At 40.6% G+C, this 20,448-nt stretch overlaps 1 protein-coding gene across 1 annotated transcript in view; it reads right to left on the bottom strand.

The window, feature by feature from the left end:
- The window catches only part of LOC122563055 (coronin-2B-like), a 162,224-nt gene extending 142,270 nt beyond the window's left edge, over positions 1 to 19,954 (bottom strand). The window contains exon 1 of the mRNA XM_043716406.1: positions 19,545 to 19,954. The gene's annotated coding sequence lies outside the window, so the exon portion shown is untranslated. The remainder of the gene's footprint in view (positions 1 to 19,544) is intronic.
- Positions 19,955 to 20,448: the final 494 nt, after the last annotated feature.

Below are 20,448 nucleotides of genomic sequence, written 5' to 3'. Positions count from 1 at the left end.
TCTCTCGTGAATTGGATTCCTGTGAGTGTGGCGTTGATGATCTGGTGTGTTTTTTCTATTTCCGTGTTTTTAATGATTACAAATGTGTCATCGACATATCTGACCCAGAGTTTGTGTTGAATTTGTGGTAGGACTGTTTGTTCTAACCTTTGCATAAGTGCCTCTGCTATGAGTCCCGAGATTGGTGATCCCATGGGTGTTCCGTTGATTTGTTCGTATATCTGGTTGTTGAATGTGAAGTGTGTTGTGAGGCACAAGTCCAGTAGTTTAAGTATGCCGTCTTTGTTGATGGGTTCAACGTCCTGTTGTCTGTTGTGTCTGTTCAGCAGGTTGGCTATTGTTTCTCTGGCTAGGGCTTTGTCAATAGAGGTGAATAGTGCCGTTATGTCGAATGAGACCATGGTTTCTTCCTTGTCCATGTGTATATTTCTGATGATTTCCAAGAATTCCTGTGTTGATTGTATAGAGTGTCTGGATCCGCTGATCAGGTGTTCCATGCAAGGACTGCACAAAACACTATATAGGACAAACAGGAAGACAGCTAACGATCCGCATCCACGAACATCAACTAGCCACGAAACGACACGACCAGCTATCCCTAGTTGCCACACACGCAGACGACAAGCAACATGAATTCGACTGGGACAACACTACCATTATAGGGCAAGCCAAACAAAGAACAGCCAGGGAATTCCTAGAAGCATGGCACTCATCCACAAACTCCATCAACAAACACATCGACCTGCACCCAATATACCAGCCTCTACACCGGACAGCTGAAACTGGCAACCGGAAGCAGCAGGGACAGGCCACTATAAATGCCGGAGGAAACACCACAGAAGCGCTTCACAGACGGCCCCCAAGCACTGAGGATGTCACCTAGACAGGGAACGAAAACTTCCAGCTCGGCGAACAGAACCACAGCATCATTCAGTATTGTTTTTTAAATTTTTTCATATGTCACTGGCAAGGCCAGAATTTGTTGCCCATCCGGATTTGCTCTCAAGATGATGATAGTGAGCCCTACTCAAAAAGTCCACTGCAGTCCATGTGACGTCAGGACACCCACAGTGCTGTTTGGGAGGTGTCCCAGGATGTTGACTCAGAGGCAGCGAAGAATAGTAATATGGTTCCAAGGCAGTCAGTGTGTATCTTTTATTGGGAGAGGGGGGGGGGGGGGGGGGGTGAAAAGAGAGAGAGAAAGTGTGAAGGTGTTGTAGGTTGTGGTGTTCCCATCCATCTGTTATCCATGATTATCCTCAATTTTATTTGCTCCATTACTGATGGCCATTCCTTCAGCTGCCTGAACCCTAAGCTTTTCCTAAATCTCACTCTCTCTTTTTATAACTGACTTTAAATGTTGGATCTTATTTGACAGTTGCTACTTCAAGTATCTTGTTAAAGATGCTATGTTAATATTGTTGTTAGTGGCTTGGTGGCTTTGCAAAGGCATTTACAATTTTACACAGCTGAGATCTCTGTGCAATTTTGCATCAAATCCAAATCTGCAGGAAACAGTAAAAGAGTTGTTTTATTGTCAAACTATCATTCCCATTGAAATTCTCCAAAAGCTTACGGCATAAAAAAAGTCATTTGACCTATCATGTCTTTATCACCCAAGAAATAAGTCATCCAACCAGATCCCACTCTCCAGCATTTACTCTGCAGGATAGAGGGCATGAAGCTGATAGATTTAGAAAGTGCTTTTAAAGGATGCTTGACATGCTGTTGCAGTGCATCTTGTAACTGGTACACTGTTGTCGGTGGTGGAGAAAGGGAATGTTCAAGTTGATAATCTAAGGGAAAGAAAGATCTTGGCTTAGCATTGCTTTTTGTTATGTGCCCCATACTGTTCTACTATCCACCTTATAATACATACAGTCTATCTTGCCTCCCCAGAGTCAAAGTATTATTCATTCAGCTGTCATGAACTAATACAATGTCAACACAGAGTCCACGAAAGTAATTATCGAACAGAATTTTTGTTTAATTTCATAGTTACAACACCTATTTGCTCAGTATTAATAAATCCCTATAGACTGAGCTATGTCTATACAAGTTAATTTTAAAAAGTTTCCAAGTGAACACTTTTTTAAGAAAGTAATTCTACCCTGGCGCATTTTTTAATGGCAACAATTCATCTTGCCATAGTTGATTTTAATTTCATTATTGGGGTTATTCGATGTGAACAACTTTTGAGGTGCTAATGTTGCAGCCTCTGCCTCTGAAAGTTAACTCAGCCACCATCTAACCTGCCAATGTCCTGACTCACAAGTTCCAGTCACTTATCACTGCAGTGCTCACTGACAACTTCCTCCATTGTCTTGCAGCACATTATCTTATAACTTCCTTCAGCACTAACAGTCTGACACCTCTACTCTCTTCCAATTCTGATCTCAAGAGTCTTCAACTTTAAATTACATTACTGTAGAAGGCTGTGACTTGATCTGCACGGGAACTAATTCCGACCCCAAACCTCACTGATGCTCAGGGAGTTTGACAAAACAGATGTGGATGGGTTGTTTCACCCTGGGGGAGTCGGACCACAGGGTGAACCCTCAGAGATCACCCAATTAAGACAGAGATGAGGAGGACTTTGTTTCTCTCAGAGGGTAGTGAATCAATGGAATTCTTTAGCAATGAGGACTGCAGAGTCTCAGTCATTCATATTCAAGGCAGAGATAGAAAGATTTTTAAATCAGAAAGGGAATCAAGGGATATGGGGAAAAGGAAGAAAAGTGGAGTTAAAGGTTATCAGCTCAGCCACAATTTCACGAATGAAGGAGCAGACTCAATGGGCTGAATGGCCTACCACAATGTAACTATCAAGCAATGAACTGAATCTAGTTGAGACAAGAGCCTCGTCTCATGAGAGTACAAGTAGTTTTCCTCTAATACATGAAAGGAATCGAATCCTGTGGATCCCTCCAATAGGAAGATGATATAAAATCTGTCTTATAATGAGAGACAACACACTTCACACAATATGATGAGCAGGAGTACAGAGGGCTCATATAAAATTAAAATTTCTTGATTAACCCACATGCCTTTTCAGTCACTGTTTATCCTGTCTCTCAGAATCGATTCCAATAAGTTATTAAGGTTTGAGAGGCTTGACAAAGTAGTCTATAGTAATTTAGTTTGTTCATTGCTGTCATTTTAAACAAAAGGCAAATATTGTCAATCCACCATGTAATCATTTACAAATAGCTTATAGGACAAGGAAACAAGTTCTAAGCTCGATCTCCATGGACAGCATACTTACCTGACTTGGAAGGATGTGGATTCAGGATTTCAGCATAAAAATCAAAAATGATGCTCCTGGAGCAGTGTTGACTGATCGTTATGTTGCCAGAGGTGCTGTCTTTCAGGTGTGGTGTTAAACCGAGACCATGTCCACCATCTCGGGTGCATTTTAAAAGAGCGCACAGCACTATTTTAAAGAGGAATTAAGGATGTCATCTACCAGTGTCCTAGCTAATGTTTATCCTTCAATCATCTCAAAATGCAGCATAACCACTAGAAGAGTGGCATCAATGTGCACCTTCCACAAGAAACGCTACAGCAATTCCCCAAAGCTCCTTTGAGAACATCTTCCAAACTCATGGCTTCTAACACCCAGAACACAAGGGCAGCAGATGCATGGAAATATCAGCACATGGAAGTTCTCCTCAAACCACATACGATCCTGATTTGGAACTGGATCATCATTCCTTCGCTATTATATGGTCAAAATCCTGAAACTTCCTCACTGACATAGCTGAACAAGAAAAGCAGCTCACCACTAACTTAGCGAGGAGGGCTATTTGGGACAGTTAATGAATACCAGCCTAGCCAGTAATGCCAACATTCAAACAATTTAATTTTAAATGTTCTTGAACTCAACATTTTAAAATTCCATTGTGTTGTTCTTTGTTCCATTTATTTTTATGTACATTTTTAAAATTCTATTCATTTCCCATTTTTAGTCCCTCATGAAACAGCCTGATATCTATGATCAGTAGTGATGTTGACACTTAAAACAAAAATTGTTTATGAAGAATCGATTTTTCTTTCCATTCAGTAGCAAGGTTAAAGTGCATTTCAGTTTATCTAAGTGATTTGTTCCAGGCTGGAAAATGAACGTTAACTATCAAATTCCTTCCACCCAGCAGCTGCCCACAAATTTGGGAGCAACATCACAGGGTCCAGTTCCTTTCATTAGTACCTAACCACTCGACAGGTCTCGTAAACTTGTGAACTGACATCTTGTATAATGTACAAAGTTGTGATAAGAATATCACAAAAAGAAACACTTGCATTTATATAGCACCTTGCATATGAACATAAGATGGAACAGTTGGTGGCAATGCAGCTCCTCCACAATTCAATACGATCATGGCTGATCTCATCTCAGTCTCGACTCCATTTTCCTGCCTGCTATCCAAAATACTCAAACAAACACCAATTAAAAATCTATTGCCTCTTTAAATTTACTCAATGCCCTTGCATCCAAAACTCTCTGGGGGGTGAATGACTCTTTGAGAGAAGAAATATCTCATCATTTGTGTTTTAAATCTGCTATCTCTTATCCTGAAACTTGGACCTCTCGTTCTGAACTGCCCCACAAAAGGAAGCATTTTTTACACATCTACTTTGTCAATCCTCTTTAGCATCTCATATACCTCACTAGATCTCCTGTCATGCTTCTATGCCCTGGAGAGTGTTGCTTAACCTGCTCAATCTCTTTTCATAAGACAAACCCCTCTTCTCTGGGATCATTGTAGTGAACGCCTTCTGAACTGCCTCCAATGGAACTACAGCCCTCCTCAATAAGGTGATCAAAACTGTACACAATACTCCAGGTAGGCTTGTACAATTACAGTAACACTACTCTATTTTTAAACTCTATCCTTTCTGCCAGAAATTCCAAAGCTTCTTTATTGCCTGCTGTATTCGAATATTAATTTTCTGCATGTCACGCACAAGGACACTCAGATCCCTCTGCACCAAAGCACTCTGAAGTTTCGTAACCTGAGGACATCCCAAAATGATTACAGCCAGTGAAATATCTTTTGCCAGTGTAGTCACTATTGTTATGTAGAAAACTCAATTTGTACACAGTTAGTGCCAAACTATAACATGATGAACTGAAAATGTTCTTTTTTATGACGTTGGTAGAAGAATAAATATTGTACCCTGAAATAGTGCTACGGGATAGCAACAAGGAACACAAAAAAGCCATTCAGCTGCTTTGCCTGCAAAAGGACAATGGCTGTTTCTGATTGTAATCTCTGTAGTCCCACCTATCCCCAGTAACCTTTCACCACAACCCCCTTTACTCAACAAGAATCTATCCACCTCTGCTTAACAGTTTTCATGGACTCTGCTTCTACCATGTGGATTTCCACAGACTCTGTTTTAACAAGCAACCTCTGGTTTAAAAATAGTGACACCAAGTTCTTGATTCTCCTATAAAGAGGAAGCATTCTCTCCTCATGTACCCTGTTAAGATCTCTTGGAGTCTCACGTGCTTCAAGTCGGCACAGTGGCACAGTGGTTAGCACTGCTGCCTCACAGCGCTAGAGACCTGGGTTCAATTCCCACCTTGGGCAACTGTCTGTGTGGAGTTTGCACATTCTCCCTGTGTCTGTGTGGGTTTCCTCCCACAGTCCAAAGATGTGCTGGTTAGGTGAATTGGCCATTCTAAATTTCCTGTAGTGTTAAGTGAAGAGGGGAATGGGTCTGGGTGGGTTGCTCTTCGGAGGGTCGGTGTGGACATGTTGGGCTGAAGGGCCGGTTTCCACACTGAAGATAATCTAATCTAATCATCTCTTAATCTTCTCAACCTCAGCAGGTAGAAGCTTTTTTTGCTTAAATTTTCTGCACTGAAAGAATGATTTTAAATTCCTTATTGTTAAATTGTGTCAAGAGGGATAAGTGGCATCTAAACAAGACCTTGAGCTCATTTTCTGATAAAGCGTCACACAAACGCATCATCATTTGTTGATGTTAAAAATCATACAAACACCAGGTTATAGTCCAACAGGTTTATTTGGAAGCACTAGCTTTCAAATAAATCTGTTGGACTATAACCTGGTGTTGTGAGAGTTATAACTTTGTCCACCCCAGTCCAACACAGCACCTCCAAATCATTTGTTGATGGCAGAAAACATTAGCACATTTATAGGCTATTAACAAATGTAGATAAACAGCTTAATGTCTCCAGTAAGACTGTAAACAAGAGAATGCCTCATCATTGCATTGATTTGTTATGGTTAACAACAATTTCTAGACAACATTGTTCTTTTGTACTCAAGTTTACAAGTTGAGATGATTAAAAATGATAAAGGGATTCAAGTAAGATAGGTACCGAAAACCTGTCTCAGTGAGTGGAGAAATCAAGAACAAAAGGGCCAAATGTACTAATTAGATATTGGTCACTTACGAACAAGAGGAAGACACTTTTTCACATAAAAGGTTAATGGAAATCTCAATGTCTCTCCTCATTCAATCATCTCTGGTCAACACGGAGTGGGGTATCAGTCAAAACTTTTGAGACAGAAGATAACATTGTTTTAAACATCTGTTCATAGGAATCCTTCCCCTGAAACCAAAGAAATACCTTTCCAGCCTTGAATTAAATTGAATTTATTGTCACGTGTACAGAGGCACAGTGAAAAGCTTTGTCTTGCGAGCAATACAGGCAGATCACATAGTTAAATTGCATAGATAAGTAACTAAATAGGTAAACAGCGGCAAAAACTAAAACACAGGTACAGGCAAATGCTAAGAGTTTGTGAGCCAATTCAGTATTTCTTGCAGCTTTTCTTTGAATTACCCTGGAACTCAGAACCTCAAAAGAGTCACATTCAAATTGAAACATTAACTCAGCACAGATGCTGCCAAACTTGCTGGGTTTCTGCAGCACTTGGTTTTTATTCTGGATCTCCATCATCTCAGTATTTTGCTTTTATTTGTGGAGGTGGTAAGAGATCTGACCAATCTTTTAACCACACTCCAAAGTTGATTTCAGTTGTTGCACTGTCCTACAGGTTAACATACAAATTGAAAGCTGCTGCTACTCATCATGCAACTGGAATCCTCACATTATCAACTGTCAAACAAAGAAGACAAACCCCTCAGTCACTTCTTTACATGAACATAGGCCAGTTTTACACAATAACAGGGTGCTTAATGATGTTTTTAATTTCAAAATTATAATTTATTCATAAAAAACCTTTTTATACATACATAGTTACAAATGGTTCTGTACATTGCACATCAAGGAAACAAAAACATTGGAGTTTGACTATCCAAACAAATCAAAGGCATGTCTTACTTAAACCACACAACATTTACGTGCATTTGAGGCACTAGGAGCATCTGATAACAGAATGGGCCCCCATTTCAGCAGAAATTGCAATGAGTGAAGTGCCCCTGCATATCTCAGTTCAAAAAATATTTGCCCCCAAGGTTGCTTCATTATAAGCTCCCACTTTCAGTGAGGGTAATAGGACATAAAGACGAGAATGAATGAGGCAAGCAACAGGTCATCACCTTAACAGTGAGATTGGAGGATTCGTAAATAAAGGTTTGGAGTGATATGGGCCGGGTACTGGCAGGTGGGACTAGACTGGGTTGGGATGTTTGGTCGGCATGGACGAGTTGGACATAAGGATCTGTTCCCGTGCTGTACATCTCTATGACTGTAAGTCTGAGAAAGATAGCGAATTCAAGAGGCTCAATTCAATATAAGAACGAGAAATACCAAAAGGGAAACAAAGACTGTCATAAGAGGAAGAATTATATTCTGTGTGCACTCTGCCAAAAAGCTGGTCTTTGGCTGATGGTTCACCCTGAACTGTTTTTCTTGGCAAATTTCATCAGTGGCAGTTTGCCACCCTCTTCCAATCTCAGGGAAGAGGGCAAGGAGACAGATCCTAAATCAACATCAACAGAGCAGGAATTGAACTCATGATAACAAAACAAAGAACTCTGAAAGCTGAAGATCTGAAGAAAACAAAAACAGATATTGCTGGAGAAACTCAGCAGATCTGAGAGCATCTGAACTAAAGAAGGGTCACTGGATTCAGAGCGTTAACTCTGTTTTTCTCTCCACAGATGCTGCCAGACCTGCTGAGTTTCTCTGTCAAATTCTGTTTTTGTTTTTTATTGTTGGTTTTTATTGAATCCATGATGTTAATGTTGTTCTGAACTACATACTGGCTATCTATGGAACTGAACTAACAACCTCTTCAGAGGGACATGGAGAACGAAAGCAAAAGATGAGCGAGAGAAACATTAAATTTTAATTTTAAAAATGGCATTTTTTAAATGTCTCCCTGAAGGTTCAAAACCTGTTTTTTTTTAACATTTGTAAAGAATCATTTTCAGAGTCATGACAGCTGGCTGACAGCAATTAACATCTAGCACATTAATATAAAGGCACTTACTTGCATGATAATTACTAACTTCACTAATGTCTGAGCAGCAACTAATGGACAAATACAACCAATTTGCCTGTTAAAAAAATTGGAATTATAAAAGCAAGATGCAGTTTATGTGAAGCAGACAGATATTGGAAAGGTGCAAAAATTGGACAAATACATTAGAACATCCACAGTTAAACCTTGCACCTGCCCCTCAACTGAAGCTTCCATATCATATACATATGGCGATAGTCTTGTTAATTTGTGAGAAAATATATTGGTCCATCATTCCTCTCCAATTAACCTGTATTGACATTATTTAACCTGCTTTTTACAGCAAAGATTTGCTTTAGGGTTACATTTCATAAGCCTCGTTGCAAGCTGCTGCTTTTACTTCCATGATTCAAACCCCATAAATAAATTAACGAACGTCAAACAAGAAATACAGTAAAGAAATTTAAAAATTTTGGTCTCTGAATGTAACACAATATTCTTTAAAAAATATTAATATGATGTTTAAGTTTTGTTCAGTTTGTAGGACTAAAATGTTGAACTTTATAGATTCTATATTCAGTTCAGCATTAAAGGGTCTTTCACCCAAACCAGGTGACAGTTCATTGCTAATGTCTCTTTTTATATTGTCTGAGTGCTTGGAATTTTTTTTATTCATTCAGGGGATAAGAGTGTTGCTGGATAGGCCAGCATTTAATGCCCACCTCTAATTGCCGAGAGGCAGTTTCCTTCCCTAAAGGGCATTAGTGAACCAGATGGGTTTTTCCTGGTTATCATAAGACTCTGAATTCTAGCTATTTATTGATTTCAAATCACACCAGCTACTGCGGTGGGATTCGAACACAGGTCCCCAAAACTTTATCTGGGTCTCTGAACTAAGAGTCCAGCGATAATACCACTTGGCCATCACCTCCCCTGAAGAAGGGCCTGTGCCCGAAACGTCGAATCTCCTGTTCCCTGGATGCTGCCTGACCTGCTGTGCTGTTCCAGCAATAAAGTTTCAACTTTGATCTCCAGCATCTGCAGACCTCACTTTCTCCATCACCTCCCCTTGCCCATTGAAAATGGTCAAAACAGACCATAAGGCAGGATGGAGTGGGTGGAGGCATGAGGTCTGTAAAGAATCTGTTCCTTGGCCAGGCCAGTGCTAATATGTACAATTACAAAATGAAACTATTTAAAGTGACTGTACTAGGCTGAAACAAAATAATAGTTATGAGGACTGATGTAATTCAGTAAGTTCAGGAGAGGGTGAATGGAATATAGTACGAGATAGAATACTATTTACTGCAGTTTAATCTCACGGCCCAGCATTTCCTCTGTGAGCATACAAGTATAAATTTGAAAGGGTTCCCATTTTTCTGATGTCAAATTCTAGCCAAGAAATCTGTCCAATCTTTACAAGGATTTATAGCCCGTGGAAACATCAGAACCAGATCAATAACACTTATCAAATTTTGAAGTTCCAGATCTTGCAATCATCATTTGTAAATATTGTATCATATGAGACAGCCTACATCCAGATCCCATATGGGAAGAGAGCGACAGTGTTGGAGATGCCATCCTTACGAAGAGGCAGTAAATTGAGGCCTGTCCTTGGATGCATGCAAAGTACCCTACAGCCACTATTTTGAAGAGCAGGAGAATTAAAAACTAAATTAAAAAGTGCTTTGCTGGCTACAGTTTGGGAATATGCCGAGGTTGTGGAACTTGCAATAAAAACACAAGTTTTTCCTTTCACCTACTGGGAACTCACTCACCCAAAACTGCACAACTTTTAAAAATCACAATGTTCATGTTTTGCTAGTTTGTTTATCAAGAAGAGGTTTTCTACTCTAGATTTTGAAGAAAGGAGACATATCTTGATTAGTTGCCAAAGGTCCTAGCAATTAAGCCGAATGAAAAAGCAATTATTTGTTCTGCTATTGTGCAATGCACCTTGTTGTTTAAGAAAAACAACTTCTAAAATGACTCCTAAAAGACGTGATGTATTCTTATCCATTCGTCACTAGATAGGCCCATGACAAAGGAGAATTGACTGCAGCAAACTACAGTACTACAAACAGTCCTTTCCACACATTAGTAAAGGTATCAAACTCCTCAGGTGTCAGCAGTGGTCATCTGGGAAACAGCACATGGTTGCAATGCTGCAGGTCTGACTCCCACCACAAGAAAACCAGGAAAATCACAAGGGAAAAATCTCAAACCAGTGAATTTAATTATTCTAGGATTACATTGACAGTCTGCAGCTGAAATACAATATCTGTGGGAGCAGCAAAAAAAAAAATGCAAGTCCAGCAAATTCAATCCAAATCTGAAACTTCATCCAGAAGCTTCTAAGATGGATTGGGTTAAGAGTGTGTGCTAGGCAAAAAACAAAGACCGAAAAGCAAGCTTAGAAAATGATGTGGAGGTGCCATTGTTGGACAAAGTTAAAAATCACACAGCACCAGGTTGTGGTGCCACAGGTTTATTTGGAAGCACTAGTTTTCAGAGCACTGCTCCTTCGGCAGGTTGCTAGCTATAACTTGGTGTTGTGTGATCTTTAACTTTGTACACTTAGAAAATACAGAGGCCTTCACCAAGGAGGCTCTGTAGAAAGCAACAGGAGACTCCAGCAGGCGATGTTAGAGATCATGAACAAAGAACATTAAAGCTCAGGAACAGGCTCTTCAAGTATGCAAAGATCCAGTTCCTTTAAGTAAACCTGTCACCTATTTTCTAAGGATTTGTATCCTTTTGTTCCCAAGGTGAAGGTGATTATTGCAGATGCTGGAGATTAGAGCCAAGAGTGTGGTGCTGGAAAAGCATAGCCAGTCAGGCAGCATCTGAAGAACAGGAAGATCAGCGCTTTGGGCAAAAGCCCCCCACCAAGATTCCTTCATTCCCGACGAAGAGCTTCTACCCGAAACGTCGACCCTCCCACCCCTCGGATGCTGTCCGACCGGCCGCGCCTCTCCAGCACCAAACCTTTGGCCCCTTTTTGCTCCCTGCCCATCATGACTTGATACATCTTGAAAGACGTGATCATTCCCGCCCCTACCACCTCCACTGGCAACGCGTTCCAGGCACCCATCACCCTCTGTGTGAAGAACTTGCCACGCATATTTCCCCTAAACCTTTCCCCTCTCACTTTGCACTTGTAACCCCTAGTAATTGAGTCCACCATTCTGGGAAAAACTGTCTGGATATCCAATCTGTCTACACCTCTCATGATTTTGTAGGCCTCAACCTCCTTCTTTCCAATGAAAATAATCCTACTCTACTCAACCTCTCCTCATAGCTAGCACCCTCCATACCAAGCAACATCCTGGTGAACCTCCGCTGCACCCTCTCCAAAGCATCCACACCCTTTTGGTAATGTGGCGACCAGAATTATATGCAGTACTCCAAATGTGGCTGAACCAAAGTCTAATACAACTGTAACATGACCTGCCAACACTTGTACTCAATACCCTATTTGCTGAAGGAAATCATGTTGTATGCCTTCTTGGCCACTCTATCGACCTGTGTTGTCACATTCAGAGTACAATGGACCTGAACACCCAGATCTCTCGATACATCAATTTTCTCCAGGACTTTTCCATTTACTTTATAGTTCGCTCTTTAATTGGATCTTCCAAAATGCATCACCTCGCACCCGTCCGGACTGAACTCCATCTACCACCTCTCCACCCAACTCCCCAATCTATCTATCTATATGACTAAGGGAAAAGATCAGAATGGGAAAGCAAAGGAGTGAAACCGAGATCTCACAAGGAGTGTCATAGACTTTGACAAGGTGCAGCTGCAAGTAGTGGTGAAAGAGCCAAAAAAGAAATTTAGACCAGGGCTACAGAATCACGAAGGCTTCAGAATTTAAGCTGAAAACAAGAAAATTTAAAAGAAAATCGATCAAATGATTCTAGCACTAGAAGAGTCAGGTAAAATTCAAGATTTAAGGAGGACTGGTAGTTAAGCTGGGCAATATTATGATGATCGCAGCCAGAGAATGTTTGATGGTTTGGACCATTAAGAGACAGAAAAGCACCATTTCATCAGGGAAGAAGTGGGAAAATTCCAACTTGGCTGTAGAAAGTGGAAAACATTTAGAAGAATCAGGCAGCCACCATTTTGATTAAAAAGGTAGGGAAATCCAATAAGCATAATAGAAACACAGTATCAAAAGATAAATAAATGAAATTTAAAAAAACTTGACAGCAGTAAATCACTGCAAAACTCCCAATTATACAAGTTAAGACTTTATAGAAGAATTTAACATGGTCACACAAAAATACAATAAAAGGACGACAGATAAAGGGAAAGCTGCACAAAGCTGCAAGCTCGACACCAATAGAAAACATTTGTGAATATAAAAGATGAGCTTAAGCAATAGAAGATTACAAATAATATTGTGATAATACAGATAGATTTAAAACAGCTTACTGGGATTAATCAGCCCATTAAGAAATGGAAAAAGATATAAATCCTAGCATACTCAAGGTCAGAAAATCAACCATACAAAACACCAGACTGGGCTTCATGGAGGCGAGACTTCTAAAGACACAGCATTTCCCTAAAATCAAAGTTAAAAATCACACAACACCAGGTTATAGTCCAACAGATTTAATTGGAAGCACTAGCTTATGGAGCACCACTCCATCAACCACCTGATGAAGGAACGACGTTCCGAAAGCTAGTGCTTCCAATTAAACCTGTTGGACTATAACCTGGTGTTGTGTGATTTTTAACTTTGTATACCCCAGTCCAACACGGGCACTTTCAACTCATGCCCAAAGTCAAATACTGAGTCCAGAAGAAGCCCACCGAGAGTGAAACGAATGGAGGAGAACACATATTAAAAACCTTATTATAGAATAGCAATCTCATTCAAAAAAGGTAACCAAGACAGTAATAGCAGAAATTAGTGATTCTAGCATCCTGGGATTCACAGAACTTGTTTATCTCAATAGACATCCCTCATTCCTGATGAAGGGCTCGTGCCCGAAACGTCAATTCTCCTGCTCCTCTGATGCTGCCTGACCAGCTATGCTTTTCCAGCACTACACTCTCCACTCTGATCTCCAGCAGCTGCAGTCCTCACTTTCTCCTATCTCAATAGACAGCCTATTAAACTTAAGCTTGACATCAATGTCAAGATCACTATCTATCAGTCCAATTACCATAGCTGAAGCAGCAGTTATAGCTTACAAAGATGAGATTCCATGGCTCAGCCATGGAATAACTTCGAAGTATTAGAATGCTACATTACACTAGAAGACAACACTAAGACAATTGAAATGTCTATGTTGTTTTCAATCAATCAACTTCACTTTTGAACTTGCAGGCATATCATGGCTTCAACTTCCTTCAGAGATTTGGAGTTTGACTACCTTCCAAAGAACAATTTGATCCAGAAGTAAATCTTTGTCAAAGAACTAGATAAGAGGCAACCTGTAGAAGATTTCATTGGGTTTCTTATACTTTGTTTTAGAAATAATCTGTTGAGATTATCTACCATGGTGTGAAAGAAACATTTGATATGGCAAAGAAGCAAGCCAACAGAGGCTCAATCAAATTTGACAAGAGCGACAGACTGACCAAGACTGTGCTAGCATTCACTAGTATTGTGCTGAAGGAATACCACAGCAAAGATTCAGTGAGATAACCACGAACACATACCATCAGCATTCCACAATGATGGACAATTTTCAAACCATTTTTAACTATTCACACATCTCATTAGCACCTTGCTTAGCATTTAGATCTCTCTCTTAGCTTATCATCAGCTCTTTCTTTGTCTATCATTCTCTCTCTTTCTGGGTTCTATCTCCAAGTATTCTATTCACTCCCCTCCCACTGTCTTCAGCATAAACTCAACCTTTCCCAGTTGTCATCAGTTCTAAAAAAATGTCATTGGACTCAAAAGTGTTAACTCTGCATTCTCTCGACAGATTCTGCCAGACCTGCTGTGTTTATCCAGTATTCTCCAGTTTTGTTTCAAATTTTCAGCATCCACAGTTCTGTGCACTTATTCTAATATGAACTGCTCCTGTGGTTTAATGGTAATGTCCCTACCTCTGGACCAGGAGGCCTGAAATCAAGTCCCGCCTGCTTCAGAGGCACATAATAATATCTGACAGAGTACTTAGAAAATGACCTGCCCTTTGGCTGGTTCCAAAATGTGATAGAATCCCTCCCATGTGGAAGCAGTCCATTTGGCCCACTGAGTTACACCAACCCTTCAGAAAGCATCGCACTCAGACCCATTCCACCACCCTATCCCTCCTGCACATCGGGCAATTCAGCATGGCCAATCCACCCAACCTGCACATCTTTGAGCTATGGGAGGAAACACTCACAGACACAGGAAGAATGTGCAAAACCCACACAGACAGTCGTCTGAAAGAGAAATCGAGCCCAGATCCTTAATATTATGAGGCAGCAGTGCTCACCACACAGCTACTATGCTATTCTAAAAAAATCATCTCAAAATATTTCATGAACTCCTCACCCAGGATATTACCGCCGATCTGATTTTTTTTTTCAGTTTATTGGTCGATTAGTCATCCATAATTGCGTTCTCCTTTATCATAAGCAGGGAGAAAGTGAGGACTACAGATGCTGGAGATCAGAGTCGAGAGTGTGGTGCTAGAAAAGCACAGGTCAGGCAGCATCCGAGGAGCAGGGGAATCGATGTTTCGGGCACATGCCCTTCATCAGGAATCCTGATGATTGCAAATACTTTCACGATACTAGGAGTGGTCATCTGGGAAATACCACAGAAAGTACAGTATAATGCCATTCTTTCACTGTCACTGAGTGCAATCCTAGAACTTCCACTCCTCATCACGTGAAATGCAGCTATTCAAGAAAGCAACTCACCAGCACTTTCTCAAGGGCAATTAGGAATGCAGAAGAAATGCTGGACCAATGCTCACATTCAATGAAAAACCAAAAGCCTGTGCAGAAATACTTAAGTAAACTAGATCTATCACGTGGACAACATGCACTGGCTCCAAGTAAGAACAAAGGGAGATATAAGATGGACAAACATCAAGGTACAACTACTTTGATTCAAAAAACAAAAACATTTTGCAAAATAAAAAGATGTGCAATTGTATTTCATGGATTGCAACATGATTTTGCAGTTCTGGTCATCTGAGTCCTTAAAGATCACTTTACAAATTGAATTATTACATTACTGTCTGAGTACATACGCCCATTTACAGACACTGCTCAAAGATAAAAGGTCAAGACCCAGCTTGTTTGTCTTCTATCATCTTGAATACAACATGATAGAACAGTTTTACTGACTAATCATAGCAAGCAGTCTTTCTTACAATTAGTCCACAACAGTCCCAGACGAGGCGAACTTTCAATCTTCTTATTTAGCCCATTTCTCTCATCCATACATTAACAGTTCAAAGACATCTAAATGATCTTTAGCACAATAGCTTCAGTAGTGTGCATTAAGTAAAATATGATAATTATCTTCCACCCACAGGACAGACAGTTGATTAAAAGTCATTGCTGCATCCTTTTGGAGCTTTGCAACAGCTCCAGTTCCTGAAATAGCGAAATGCAGTTGACTCTGTTGACCTGACCACTAGCTGTGAGAAGGCACAGTACAGACTACAAACAAGGTAATTTTTAAAATCCTCATTTTTAATACATTAGATAATACATAACAGCAACAAATGGCCATACAGTTATCTTCTGCTTGAAAAGGGGCTTTTACTTTGTTTTTTCCCAATGATCAGTTTCAGCAACAACCTTTATTTATTTAGAACCTTTTGAAGTTATTAGATGGGCAGTGAAAGTGGATGGCATCATAGTAATATCCCTGGACTAGAAGTCAAGAGGGCAAAGCTCATGCATTGGTCACATGGGTTGAAATTGCAATGCAGCAGTGGAATTTAAATACAGTCAATAAATCTGGGATTGAAAACTTGTCTCAATGGTGCTAACTGTGAAAGCATCACCAACTGTTGTAAAAATCCACCTGGTTCACTATGTCCTTTAAGAAAGGAAATATATGCATGTCTCCAGATCCAAAACAATGTGTTTAAATCTTAAATGCCCTCTGAAATAGCCCAGCAAAGCATTTAAAATTGGGAGAGAAACAAAATGCTGGCTTTGCCCATCCCCTATGCAAGAATGCTTTTCAAAATATCCCAAGGCACTTCACAGCATGATTAATCAAACAAAATGTAAGACAAGTTGCATAAGGAGCTAGGAGGATACACAACCAAAAGCTTGATCAAAGAGGTAGATTTTAGGGGCTATTCAAAAAGGGGGAAAGAAGACAGAAGTGAAGGGAGTAAAGTCCAGAGCTTAAAGCCCAGTCTGCAATACATGCAGCTGCCTTTGGTGCAGAAATTAAAATCTGGGATGCACATTGAATCAAAATTGGAGTAGTGCAGATATGTTGGGGAGTTTTAAGACTGGAGGAGGCGAAAGAAATAGGGGACTACATAGAGTGGATTGAAAACAAGGTTGAGAGGTTGTAAATTGAGACTGTTTGAAGAATATTGTCATAAACTAATGCATAGCTTTGAACAGTTTATCCTCATAAGATGACATAATGTTTAACTTTAACAAAGAGGGGAAGAGAGGAATTGATTTGTGCTACAGCTTATTTTTGAATCAAGTCAAATTTTATGCCCCCTCCGTACACATTCACACTCCAATTCTCTGCTAACCTGTGAATTTGAAGTTCAACCATCCAAGTTCAGCTCCAAGAAATGGAGCACTTAATCAGAGCTGGCATTCCAAGAACTGTACAAGACAGAGTCCTGCATCTCTGGAATTTTTCAAATTGATAATATTGGGGTAGAGAAGGATCAGTCTTGTATCCATTACATTGAAATTAGAATTACAACACTTCCTATTAACGTTCTTTGAAATTGGATTAAAGAAGGTGGGGCATAGGATGTATATCAATAATCGTTTGGAGTTTATACTGCAGGATTAACGGTTGGCTATTACATTTTAGATGATTTGCCACCACAAATTTAGATTAGCATTACAAATGCTTTCATTTTAAGCTCTTGATATGTGGGGCAATCTCTCATCAAAATAAAGAGAAGGCACTCTTACGTCCACTGCCCTAGTGATCACGTCTGCTGCACCCACTCACTTTTAACAAACATTTTCCTTGCCGGTATTCTTGAATTTCTGGACTCTAGTATAGTCTTCAGCTCCACAGAGAAACAGACTAAGTCTTCATGTCTCCGGTTTCAGTCTCAGCACAGACCTGCCAACCATACAAGTGTGACTGCTACACCACTGAGGCCCAGGCCATCCTCATGCACACTTCCTGTAGGAGTGTCTGGTTACTCATCAGGACTATAAACCATGACAATTTTAACCTCCTGACCTCATTGCCATCACCAACTGGATGCAAATCTGAAAATATTGTGTTGTTGGTTGAAATAACTTGAATCTCTCTCAAAGACTGCTATCTCTAAAGCAGTAACTTCATTATAACATATTTACAATGATGAAAACAGTCCATTACACTAACTTCTTTCCATGCTACTTTCCCTTAGGCTCAAACCACAAGTATATATTATTTTCCATTCTATCAAAGATTATTACAGACACAATTCAATTCTGGTCTCCCTGCAATAGGGAAGATGTAGTTCAATTTGAAAGGGTGCTGAAAAAGGTTTACAAGGGTGATGCCAGGGTTCGAGGATTTGAGCTATAGGGAGGGGCTGAACAGGCTGGGGCTATTTCCTCAGAGCGTCAGAGCTTTATAAAATCACGAGGGGGCGTGGATAGGGTGAATAGTCAAAGTCTTTTCCACTGGTAGGGGAATCCAAAACTGGAGGGCACAGGCTTAAGCTGAGAGGGAAAAGATTTAAAAGGGACCTAAAGGACAACTTTTTCACGTAGAGGGTGGTGCATGTAGAATAACAACATTTAAAAGGCATCTGAATTGGAACATGAATGGGAAGGGTTTAGAGGGATATGGGCTGGCAAATAATTTGATTAATTTAGGATATCTGGTTGGCATGGACAAGTCAGACCAAAGGGTCTGTTTCTCTGCTGTATAACTCCAGGACTCTGTTATAGGACTTACTTTTAACACACTCCGTCCGACTACCTGCAACAACTCACATTTACAGTATATAGTGCCTTGAGCATAGTGAAAACATTCCCAGACGTTTCACAGGAATGGTCTATGACAAAATTTGACAAGTGATTTACTTAAGGAGACATGAAAACAGAGAGGCAAATGTTTGATCAAAGAGGCAGGTTTTAAGTACTCTTAAAACAGAATACTGGAGCTTGAGACCTGGCAGTTTAATGTAGGGTCACCAAGCCAAAGGACGGGGGAGGTGAACAATTGATAAGAATTTAAGAAAGTCTGAGATCCAGGAGGGGAGAAGGTTAACGCTACAGGGTACAGGGTGGGGATCCTGCCGCCTGCGGGTTCGTAACCAGGGAGAAAAATTTTCTCCACCAGAGGAACGGGGGTTTTGAAGGTTCAAACTCACTGAATCAGGAATCTCACATTTACTAAAACAACATATGCAGGTGTCACACTCCAGTAGATCCAGGAGAGGGCAAGACTGAGTTTAGGAAACATGGCCAAATAATAAAAAACAACACGAGTTCTTTTTGAAAAAAAGCAACGTTCATCTCAGAGAAAGGGCAGGCAGAACAGCTTAGTAAACATACAGCAATATAAGAAGTGTACATTTAACAATCAGAAAGGAATTATACATTTTCGTTTTTTAAGTAGTTTTTTTTTGCGGGGGGGGGGGGCTAGGCGCCTTGTGGGTTCAGGATATTTTTGTTTAGAGACATGATCTTGCTTCAAGAGGCTGAAGGAAGTGAGGGGCTGATTTTCATTGAACAGGTGCCGGCTTCGGCTCTTTTACCCCATCATTCTTTTATTATTAACGTTGCTGTTCTGGTCAAATAGCAACAAGAGTGGGAGATGATTTACCTTCCTGCGCCAACAGAATAGGGTATTGTCTTATCGCCAGTCATGAGCATTTATACAACAATCTTACTGTTTAAATAATGCCCATGTAAAAGGTAACTGATAGGCAGGAGGACAGGTGAGGTACTTAAGTCTCTATTTACATTGCCTGGCCATGTTTTTTTTCTCTCGTTGTTTCTTACCTTACAGGCACTCCTTCAGGTTCACACACACAGCCAGGTAACAAGCTAAGCACCAGCTCAAGTTTCTTTCTCTCTTCCCCCTTTTGTTCCTGTTCAAAAATATCGTGCCCGTTCCTTTGCTAGCAGCTTCCCGGGGTGACTTGAAAGCCCTGAGCTTCTGCCGAGGTCCAATGTTCATTCATAAAACATGCCGTCAGTACCAGGCAGGACCAGAGAAGGCGGCGGCGGGGGGAAGAGAGGTGGGGCTGGTTTAAAGAGAGAGGGAGAAAGGGCACCCAGAGAAGACAGGGGCACTCAACGTTGCAACTAGGACTGAGAGGGTAGCAGATAGTGATGATCCTCCTCCCTTTGTGCAGACTAGAGTTGAAAGCAAGGAGATTTAAAAAGGCGGAGTCTCTCTCTCTCTCTCTCACACACACACACACAGCAGCAGCTGCAGTATTCACACGTAACACAGCAATAACAGGGTGCGGCAATTTCCCGCATCTGTGCCCTTTTTTTCTTTAAATGTGTTATTTTCTGTGCATCTAAGTCTCTCCGTGCAAAATAACATTCTGCATGCCTTCAGTAAGTAAGAATTCAACCTTCATCATCCCTTTTGTCATTTAAGCAATTCCCCTTCCCAAACCTTTCCCAAGCCTCCTCTGTACCTGCAGCAATCTGCAAATAACTTCCAAACTCACAACATAGTGGGGGAATCTTGAAGCCCAGAAACAGGTTCTCCAGCTCTGGAGAAAATCTCGCCGATAATGACACGGGGTGTCCCCGAAAGACTGACTGCTCCTGGATCTCAGCAAATTCTTTACATTCCGTGTAAGTGCCAGGCTAGGGCACGAGAAAAGGGGTGACTGGAAAGAAAAACTGGCATTGAGTATTTATATCTGACAGAAATGGCCTCAAAGGG

Source organism: Chiloscyllium plagiosum, chromosome 2 (genome assembly GCF_004010195.1).
Source record: "Chiloscyllium plagiosum isolate BGI_BamShark_2017 chromosome 2, ASM401019v2, whole genome shotgun sequence".
Lineage (NCBI taxonomy): Eukaryota > Metazoa > Chordata > Chondrichthyes > Orectolobiformes > Hemiscylliidae > Chiloscyllium > Chiloscyllium plagiosum.
This window is presented reverse-complemented; position numbering and strand designations above follow the sequence as displayed.